The following is a 9,868-nucleotide window of genomic DNA, read 5'->3' on the forward strand; positions in this document are numbered from 1 at the left end:
CTTGGTTTCTGTGGCTGTGGGCTTCTGTCATATATATAACGAGCCCCTCATTCCTATTCCCTTGTTTGCTCTCTCTCTCTCTCTCTCTATATATATATATATATATATATATATATATATATATATATATAAGCAAACAAGGGAAGGGGGATGCGGGGCTCGTTATAAATATGAGAGAAGCCAACAGCCACACAAACCAACAGACACAGGCGATTTTTTTTCCAATTTATTTATTTTTTTGTAGTGTTGATCAATTTAGAATATAACTGAATATGTTATCGCTTAAAAGCAGAAGAAAAAACAACCACATGCCGCCGGTGGGATCCGAACCCACGACCTCCGAATTACTCGTCCGGTGCTCTACCTCTGAGCTACAGTGACGGCTGTCAAATCTTCTGCTTTCGGGGGTATTTACGTTTACAAATAACGTAACCTTCAGAGTGTTCATCAGCTAGGTTAGGTTATTTGTAAACGTAAATACCACCGAAAGCAGAAGATTTGACAGCCGTCGCCGTAGCTCAGAGGTAGAGCGCCGGACGCGTAATTCGGAGGTCATGGGTTCGGATCCCACCGGCGGCATGTGGTTGTTTTTTCTTCTGCTTTTCTATTCAATTAGCTTTAAGCGATAGCGTTTCTGTGGCTGTTAGCTTCTCTTATATACCAGGTGTCCCAGCTAAATGTAACCAAGCTTTTAAAAAACACGGGGTGTCCTAGCCGTCTCAAACCAAATGAGGGTTGTTTAGAGTCGCGTGACCAAGTCTGCGGTATTTTTTTCGTTCTTGAAAGCTGACTAATGAGTTAAGCTTAATTAACAAACTTTTTAATTATTGACTTGATGAACAAAGTGTCAATGGAAAAGTTGTAGATCGCTTTGAGAAACAGCTTACTGAGACATTTGCAGCGAAGTAGTATTTACGTAAAGTAATTTTTTTACCGGCCTTTAACCATAACCCGCACAATAAGAAAAAGCTTTCTCATGACAACTGTGCCACTTCAACGCCCCAAGACGCGCCTTAAACAATAAAATCCATTTTTTCTGAAGTCCTCTCCTCGATGAGACTTTGGCTGCACATTGGGACAGAGAAGTGAGCGAGCAGCTGGTCACGTGACAACTTTCTTTTAAGGCCAATAAATGAAGCTACGTAAATCGTAACTTGACGGAAACCGCACTACCAGCGGTTTTTCGAGGTGGTCTAAAACTTTTGAATTGACACTTTCTTCCTCAAGTTAATAATTAAAAAGTTAGCTAATTAAACTTAACTAATTAATTACCTTGAAGAGCGAGAAAAATACGAAAGACTAGGCCACGCGACTATGAACAACCCTGAGGTGGTTTCACTGTACTAGGACACTTCGCCTTTTTAAAAGTTTGGTTATATTTAGCTGGGACACCCGGTATATATATATATATATATATATATATATATATATATATATATATATTATTCCTTATGATTATTATTTTTTCCCCTCTCCCTGCCCTTCTTGTGGTCGACTCCCCCGGTGTTCCACTCCCGTGTGCTTTTCTTTTGCCTTTACTATATGTACAGGTGAATACCAACCTTTACGTCTCGATTCTTGGCCGATCCCCCAGTGTGGGTACGTGCCATCCTGTCAAAGGCTACAACAACAACAACAAGCTCGCCTAGAACGTTCCGTCATACCGTACTCGCTCGAGGTTCGGCTGGGACTCGTCTTGAACACCCCCTATAGGAATTCAGCCATATCTCTGCCTGGAGCTTATGGTGGCCCACCAGTTGAAGTACCTGGGCACTGCCATAACCTCCGTGTCTGCGGTAAGTTTCACAAGGTAGAAATTGTTTACGCACCGGCTCCACCAAGCATATGCTGTTGGCCGCGAATGCGAGATCATTGAGGGAAAGCAATGTTCTGTACGCTTCATTCTGCGCAGGACATCGTGGGACATCAGCCGGTGGCGATGCCTGTCACCGCCACGTGGGTTGCGTCGCCGACCCGCTGCCTTCGATCGTGCTTCTCGTCTGCCGCTCCCAGCTCGGCAAGGGCACGAGTGGTAAGCACGCCTTTCCAGCAACTTGTCTCTTCTAAACGTGGCCGTAGCAAAAAATAAACGATGCAACGAATGATACGCTGACATCATAATAGGAGCCTACCACACTGCTTTGAGCTCCGCAGGAGTTATTGAGGGAACATTGGAAAGTATAGGCTCAAGCAATGCCAGACGCTCTGGCTCTGTGAGGTGCGCCAAATATGCTGATTTGTGTTTCGTGCACCGTTGTTTGCGGATTCTCTGACACCCGTGACATTCAGGAGGAGTGGAGGTAGTAGACTCAGACTCAAAAGGATCATGGCCATCTCAAATCGTCTCTTTCCGTGCTGAAACCGGTAGCACAAATCTTAGCATAGCGATAGTGCAGAAACGCAGAATGTTACTGCGGTTGCAAGCTGTTTGCAGTGCTAGCGGACAGAGTTGTGATTTACTCGGTTTAAGACTGCCGCAACTGCCTAATTATTAATGAAATATTTGATACACTTGAATGAGGAGTGAATAATTCTCTGAAGTATGCCGACCTATTTCAAGAACAATGTGCCTGCGCATATTAGAGAAATACAACGTCTTTTCTTAAAACTAAAGAAAACCGGAATGCTGTGTGCATACACAACCGACGTTGACACTTCCTGATCCTAGTGGCGCAGCTGTTATTGTAAATTATCTACACCCTCTATGCGTGAACATGATGACGTGACCGCAGGCAGCACTTCTTATCGTTGAACTGCTGTGCGAAGATGATTGTTACAATTATTTGCCGAAAGAGCGGGAGTGCCTTTAATTTTGACCGGCCTACTTCAGTATTAAGCATATAGTTTTTGTGTACCTGCATATGGGATATAACGTGCGAAAATCTAACTTGCGAACCTGTGCCTTCTCATGAAAGTGAAAAATTACCACGAGACCAACCTTCATTATTAGTGAGCTTTACGCTAGGCGCTCTTATTCCCGCACCGCCTTTAACTAAGCGTTCAGAACAAAGAACCCATCCGCTGTGACTCTTCGTGGTATCGCATGGCGCTGTGACGCAGCAGGACGTGGTAAACCTCTGGTGCCCAAGAGATGAAATGGCGGCGAAGTAGCATCGATGCAACCTTAAACTGGCTCCCGCTAAACGAGAGCGAATTAGTCCGAGACAAACCACCGTCCGATCGTCAGCATGAACACTCAAGATGAAAACGCTCGTGCATAAAATTCTCTCAGCGATAAATTCTTTTGGTCCCTTTAAGGTGCACAGTACAGATGGGAAAGCGAATGCACTGCGTGTGCAGTCTGAGAGCCAGCATTAAACCCTGCACCTCACCGTTTATATCTCTAAGTCGTATTACTCCTCAATATTCTTATTCTCTCACATCAAGACCAGCCTGTGATAGCAATTTCGGCTCAAGCTGAAAGGAGTCAAACAGCAGCTCAAGAAACCTGACCTGTGCATAGATTTGCACATTGAAAACCTTCGCAAGGGGTCCGTAAGGCAGTAGAGCAGTATCGGTGCTTGAATATTAGAGGTTTTTATTCTTGCTGAGACCTACTGTAGTGTACATGAATATCGGTTTATAGGACGCCGGCTGCGCACGCGCAGTGGAAGCGGCGCGGCCAGGCGGGGGTACGGCGTGTGCGCAGGGAGCACCCTGTGATCAGGTGCAGGATAAGTCACTAAGTCTCTGTGTACAAGTATCTATAACCATGAGGTCCACTGAGAGCAAACATACGCACGCTTGCTTAAACACGAAGAAGCCGGAAGGTCGCCTCAGAATTAAACGAACCTTGGTCCATGGCTTTGCAAGTATTATCGCCGTGGACCGGTGCCTTCGAGAGCTGTTGGTCCTCAACGCGGAGTTCGCGCCCTTCAAAGAGGAACGGACGCGAGCTGCAGATGCCGACTGCGGGGACATATCCCCCAGGGGCTTTCAGGCCGAGTGCTTCCGCACTGACTGGCTGCCATACCCGCATGTGTCCATTGATGGTACTCAATGCACGCAGCCACCGCCGCACAGCGCGAAAACCGAGTAAGTGATTGTAATCAATAACAGCAGAACGGCTGACAATTCGCTACACAATGACGCTTCCCCCTTTTTAAAGTTTCCGCTACGTAAAGAAATTAACACATCTCCCTTAATAAAACAAAGTTAAATTTTCTCCTCTTCCTAAATGAAATTCTTAGTAATGCGGGATTAAGCGCGAAACTGCTTGATCTTCTATTCCAAATCCGCTTCCGCGTCTTATCCCAACGAGTGAACTCGGGCGCGTTTGCTTGAGTTCAACGCCTCAAGGAAGCGGGTTTACGTGTGTCGGTGGTGATTGCATTGGAGGTTTGCCAGGTGAAGAATTTGTGGAGTTAAGCAGAGGGACAGAGGGCTAATAGCTTGATTTAAACACAAGAGGATTCTGAGCAAGTTTTCTTACCATGGGAACTCGAGCTGCACGCTCTGAGCATTCATCGAACCTCCGAGTTATTGTCCTGAGTGGTCAATTTCGCCATTAAGTCGAATCAAAGGTCCCGGCTCCAGCCTTCTTTTTTATCTCACCTCCATAAAGAGGAGGAGTCAACCAACGCATGGGATGCTTTTTAGCCAGCTTCGGGGCGGCTTGCTGCTCTGCCACCAGCGGCGCGACAGGTAGCGATCGGCGAATGCAAAGAGTCCACGTGTACCGTATTTTCCGGTGTATAAGACGCACCCTTGTATGGGACGCACCTGCCGTATATGCAAGCTGTCACTGAAAAAGTTCCTGTATAAGACGCACCCCAGTTTACCCAGTTAGGCTAGTAAGGCTTAATTAAACACGCTTGCGCGACTATCGCGAAATCACCGTACCTGTGAGCAATTCTTAAGCAACGCTAAGTGATCGAAGAAAGCAACGCTCACGCCATACCCGTCCATGTTTTAGCAAAAAAGAAAGAAAAACGATACAGCTCCCCATATGTCCATAACAACATTTTATTTCTACTTGAAACCTTCGAAGTCTTCATCTTCAGATGCGTTATCAAAAGGTTCACCCATTTCTGGAAGCAACTCGACTGAAACATGCACTACGTACACGGAGCAAAAAAAGTTGCAAAGGGTGAGTGAAAAAGAACGCCGGCTTGTCTTGACAATGGCGAGAAGCGCGATTGTCACCATCTTTTCGCGCTTCTCATTACTTTTGCTTGGGGCCTCCGAAATAGCCGCGCGTTTGTGATCCCGGAAGTCGTCATCCCCGCCGTTTCATGATAAAGATCACCTAGAATGTAGCGCACGGCGGTCCCGGTATTGAAGCATTAACCGTGTTACAACCGCGTTATTGGTAGTGATATTTTTTAGGTGAAAAAAGCTTGAGCATGAACCGGAGTAATCGATGAACTCGCAAAAAAGATGAAAAATTCGCATATAAGACGCACCCTTGTATAGGACGCACCAGCAAGATTTTCGAAAAAAAGCCGCGTCGTATACACCGGAAAATACGGTAATTTTGTTTCCGTCCGCCTTATTTGTGGTTATGCAGTCTACAACTGAAACGATATTCACGGAACCCCACCCCCCCCCCCCCCACCAAAAAAAAAGCGAAAGCGAAGCCGCCACACGCCTGGCCGAAATGAATTGTACGCGTTTGCTCACTCCTTCTCTTTTCGGAAGTGAGTTAAAAGAAAAATATGGGAGCCGGGGCGATTAATTCGGTTTGATAGAGAAATGGCCGCACAGGACAACATCTCGAAGTTTCTAAGAATGCTTGGACAGTGTAGATCGAGCACCCACCGTAAAAAGAGCATTTCAGGCTCCTCCTTTCCTTTTAAAATGTAAATAAAAAGTTGATTACTTAATCTTAGTTTGTAGCCATCTAATTATTGACCGATATCAGATGCGTAATGCCCGCCTTGCGGTTAAGTTATCTGCACAGATAGCTACGACGTATCTCTTGAAGTTGATCAAATGAAATAATTTCAAATACGAAAACTTGCAGCTTAAGTAGGTGCCTAGAATTTCAAACATTGTTAGATACAAAGGTTTTTTCGTTTGTGGTTAATTTTCGACGTTGGATGGCATTGCGATCGGAGGTTGTGTGAGACCACGCCTTTGGGCGCCAAAGGTGTCAGGCAAGTGTCTTTGCCTACAGGGCGTATGTCCAACAGGGCATATGTCGCAACATACAGGGTCTGTTCTGAAAGTAGTAGGACTGGTTTTTTCATGGGTGAATGGGCGGACGAGAGGTGGTCTGCGCGGGCAGGATCGTTGAAGGGGGATATTGGGAATGCTGAGGAAAATCGGCAGTCGGCTCTCGGCCGTTGATGATAGGAGGTCGCTTGTAATGTGAACCCCTGTAGAAACGTCTCGTCACGCAGAATTATCGAGCATTTACTGGATCAGCGATACGCGATAAAATTTTGAGTAAATCTTAGTAAAACGGGCAAAGAGGCTCACAACATGATTAAGGAGGCCTACGGTGACGCTTCCATGGGTAGATCAGGTGTTTTTTGAGTGGCACAAGCTGTTCCGAGAAGGTAAGGAAAGAGTGGAGGCAGACGACCGCTCCAGACACCCTTCGACCAGCACGACCAAAGAAAATGTGTAGCGAGTGAAACATTTACTTAACAGCGATTTTAGGATGAGTATCAGAATGATTGCTGATGTTTTGAGCATTCCTCAAACCCAAGTTTTTGAGTTCGTGGCAGAGAACTTAGCCCTGAGGGAAGCGTGCGCGAAGTTGGTGCCGGGAGTGTTGTCAGAGGAGGAAAAGGCCAACCGCTAGGATCTTCATCATGTGAATGAGGACCCCGATTTTTTTCCCAGCACAAGGGCGGCAACGCTGCCTCACCCCCCTTCAGTCTCGACTTGGCCCCGCCAGACTTTTTTCTATTCCCGAGAATGAAATCGACGCTCAAGGGGGAACATCAGGGATCGGTAGAGGTGGTTCAACAGGCCGTGACGAGGGAGCTAAACAGCATTCCGGTCCAGGCGTTCCTGGAGGCGTACGAAAACTGTAAAACTCATTGGCAGCAGCGTTTGTACTATTCTCTTGAATAAATTTTGTTTAAAATAAATAAGTCCTACTACTTTCAGAACAGACCATGTATGTCGTGTGTAGCTGCACTCCTTAAGCCTTTTGAACATAATGAATTTATTCTCAAAGGCCATCGCGGCCCCCGTGTTACATAGATTTAAGTCAAAGCTCCGAGTCATTGGGAAATAAATGAGATAATCAGACTAGATAAAGAGCAACGTGGATTCTAGAACAAACACGAGTTGCATGTATTTTAGGTGAAATTAGAAAGAAGGAATGGACATGGCCACTGCCTGTAATCCACAGCAGTCTTGACTGGTGGTATTTTAGAGTGGCAGAGTCAGTACTAAAGTAAGGATGATGATGATAGTGGCCGTATATAGCCGATGCTGCACAATTTGCGACGATTGCGCCTACTAGCAAATGCGAAGCGGAGGATGGCCGTTGTACTTCCGATAACCCAAATAGGGTGGTGCTAGTGATGATAATGGTGGTGGTGGTGGTGGCCGTAAGCATAAATGTCGCTTGCACGAATAACGGCTATGTGTTCCAGCCGCGCAGGTACCGAAAGCATATTCTGCGAATTTGACGTGACTGAAGCGGTGGCGTTGCGGCGCTCGTCCCTTTCCTTGCCGTGGTTAGCACTGTCTGGCAGCCTTGTGTTGAATTTTTTCCTGCATGAATACTGATGAATAGTTTTTTTTTCCTCGCATCAAACCCGCAGTTCGTCCGCGTCCGCCTCGTGTGGCAGCAGGGGCGCCGTCCACGGCGGCCATCGGGTGCCCGCACCCTCCCTTGGTCGGTGCGCTGCTCGTCTGGCTCCCGTCCCTGTTGCGGACAACCCCGCCGCGAAACTTCCGCGGGGACGGAACACGCCAGAGTGCGCTGTCGGATGCACCCACGTAGTGGCTGCTGCTGTTGGCGGTGGCCCGCATCTACGGCATATACGTTTTTGAGCAGGCGGCTTAAAGGGCTGCTCAGGTGATGCCACATGACGAATATTGTTACGTAGCCGTTGGGGCTCGTAACCGAAAGGCTTTAAGGGGGGTTGACCTGGACGGCACCGGAGTACAAGCCAAGAGCACCCAGAGGAGGCCGGCACCGAGCTTCTTCTTTCGCTCGCCGGTGCACGCGACTTGCAAAGAGCAGCCGGCCAGCGGCTGCTTGTGGAAACGTGGCAATATGAAAGTCTTAAAATGTCCTGTAGTAAAACAAGTCACGTGCTGCACTCAATGGCTATATTGTAGTCAGTAGCTCCTTACAGCCGCGACTGACGTTAAAGTGCTCCCCTTTAAATGGGAGCGCTAACTGACGCAAAAGTGCCTGTTGTTCCTAAGAAAAATGTGTTTGCAGTTAACCAACGACGCTGTGGTGAGCTGTTTAGGTAGCGCTGGGACTGAATGAACTGCAGGTGAGGAATGGATGTTCATAAAGAGCACAAGTTAGCATTTTTAGCAACATCAGCAGGAGCAGCTAAAGCAAATTATTCTTTTTGTAAAGTACTCAATGACCTCAAAATCCTACCAGGGCCGCCGGCAGGTTTATTCAAACACATCACTGAACATGAGATTAATGGGTGTGCATATCTTAACAGGTGTTAAAAAATTCACAAGGCTATAAGGAAACCTGATGCTAGGAAGATGCAATACCAGTTGGGTTTACCTTTCATGGTTTCTTAAATGGTTTATGGCATATGGGGTTTAACGTCCCAAGGCCACTCAGGCTATGAGGGACGCCGTAGTCAAGGGCCCCGAAAGTTTTTACCACCTGGGGTTCTTTAACGTCCACTGACATCGCACAGTACACGGGCCTCAAGAATTTCACCTCCATCAAAATTGGACCGCCTCGGCCGGGATCGAACCCGCGTTCTTCGGCTCAGCAGCCGAGCACCATAACCACTGAGCCACCGCGGCGGCCGGTTTCCTAAATACTTTTACTGTAAGCCGAGGCTTCACACACGCGACATAATCTTTCCGGAAGGTGAAGGTAGCCTGAGGGGATGAGTGTGGCTCTTCAAGAAAAGGGAGCTGAGGTAAGGGGGTAGGGTCGAGGGTGTTAGTGTGTGCACGCGCAGCCCTCAACCTACGGGTTAGGGATGGGAGGTGGCTGGTGCTTCTGGAAGGCACCTAGCTTTCCCACTGCGTTTCTGTGTTGAATTTGAGATATATAATCGAGACAAAACCCTTGGCTGAAACAATGCGTTGTTCTATGTTCTGCACAATGCATCGCCCGATTTAACTGCCAAACATGACAGTAAATGAATTTTTTTCTTTTTGTCCTTTCGGTTCAGGGGCCGGCTCGGCCACACAGACTTCCGTTTTGTAAATATTATTTTAATTATAAGCGATATAAAACTTCGTCTGCGCCTCTTAACTGCCTTCTTGATCATCCTTTTGACGTTCAGCACAAGCTGGAATGCCCGGCCGACTGTCATGCCCAAGTGGCCCGCTCTGCAGAGTCACTATTTACCTGTGTGAGCATGACAGCATCTGATCATTGTCGGCGGTGACAGACGTACACACGTACAGCACAGAAACTCGTTCGTGGCAATAGGGGGAAGACAGCAAGGCATGAAAGTGTCGAGACGCGATTAGCCAGAAACCTGAACACAGCACAGAGTAGCAAAAAGCCAATGCGAATTGCTGCCAACCATGACAAAACCAATTATTTCACTCGATACGCAAGGTCACAACCTTTCTACCGCAGAGAGCATTTTGATGTTTCCACATCTAGTAACTTATGTAACCTGTCGGGATGCAAGCAAACAAGTGGATGCAAAATATGTAATACACGTTATCAACTCCATAAACGCTGCCCCCACATTTTGCGATGATTATACGCTAATAACCAAGGTAGAGAGCGCAG

At 47.1% G+C, this 9,868-nt stretch overlaps 1 non-coding gene across 1 annotated transcript; it reads right to left on the reverse strand.

Annotated features, from left to right (window-relative positions):
• Window positions 1-309: 309 nt before the first annotated feature.
• TRNAT-AGU (transfer RNA threonine (anticodon AGU)) lies at window positions 310-384 on the reverse strand. The gene has a single exon. It is a non-coding gene; the product is annotated as a tRNA-Thr (tRNA).
• Window positions 385-9,868: the final 9,484 nt, after the last annotated feature.

This window comes from Amblyomma mixtum, chromosome 3 (assembly GCF_055824585.1).
Source record: "Amblyomma mixtum isolate Tamu chromosome 3, ASM5582458v1, whole genome shotgun sequence".
NCBI classification, from domain to species: Eukaryota; Metazoa; Arthropoda; class Arachnida; order Ixodida; family Ixodidae; genus Amblyomma; species Amblyomma mixtum.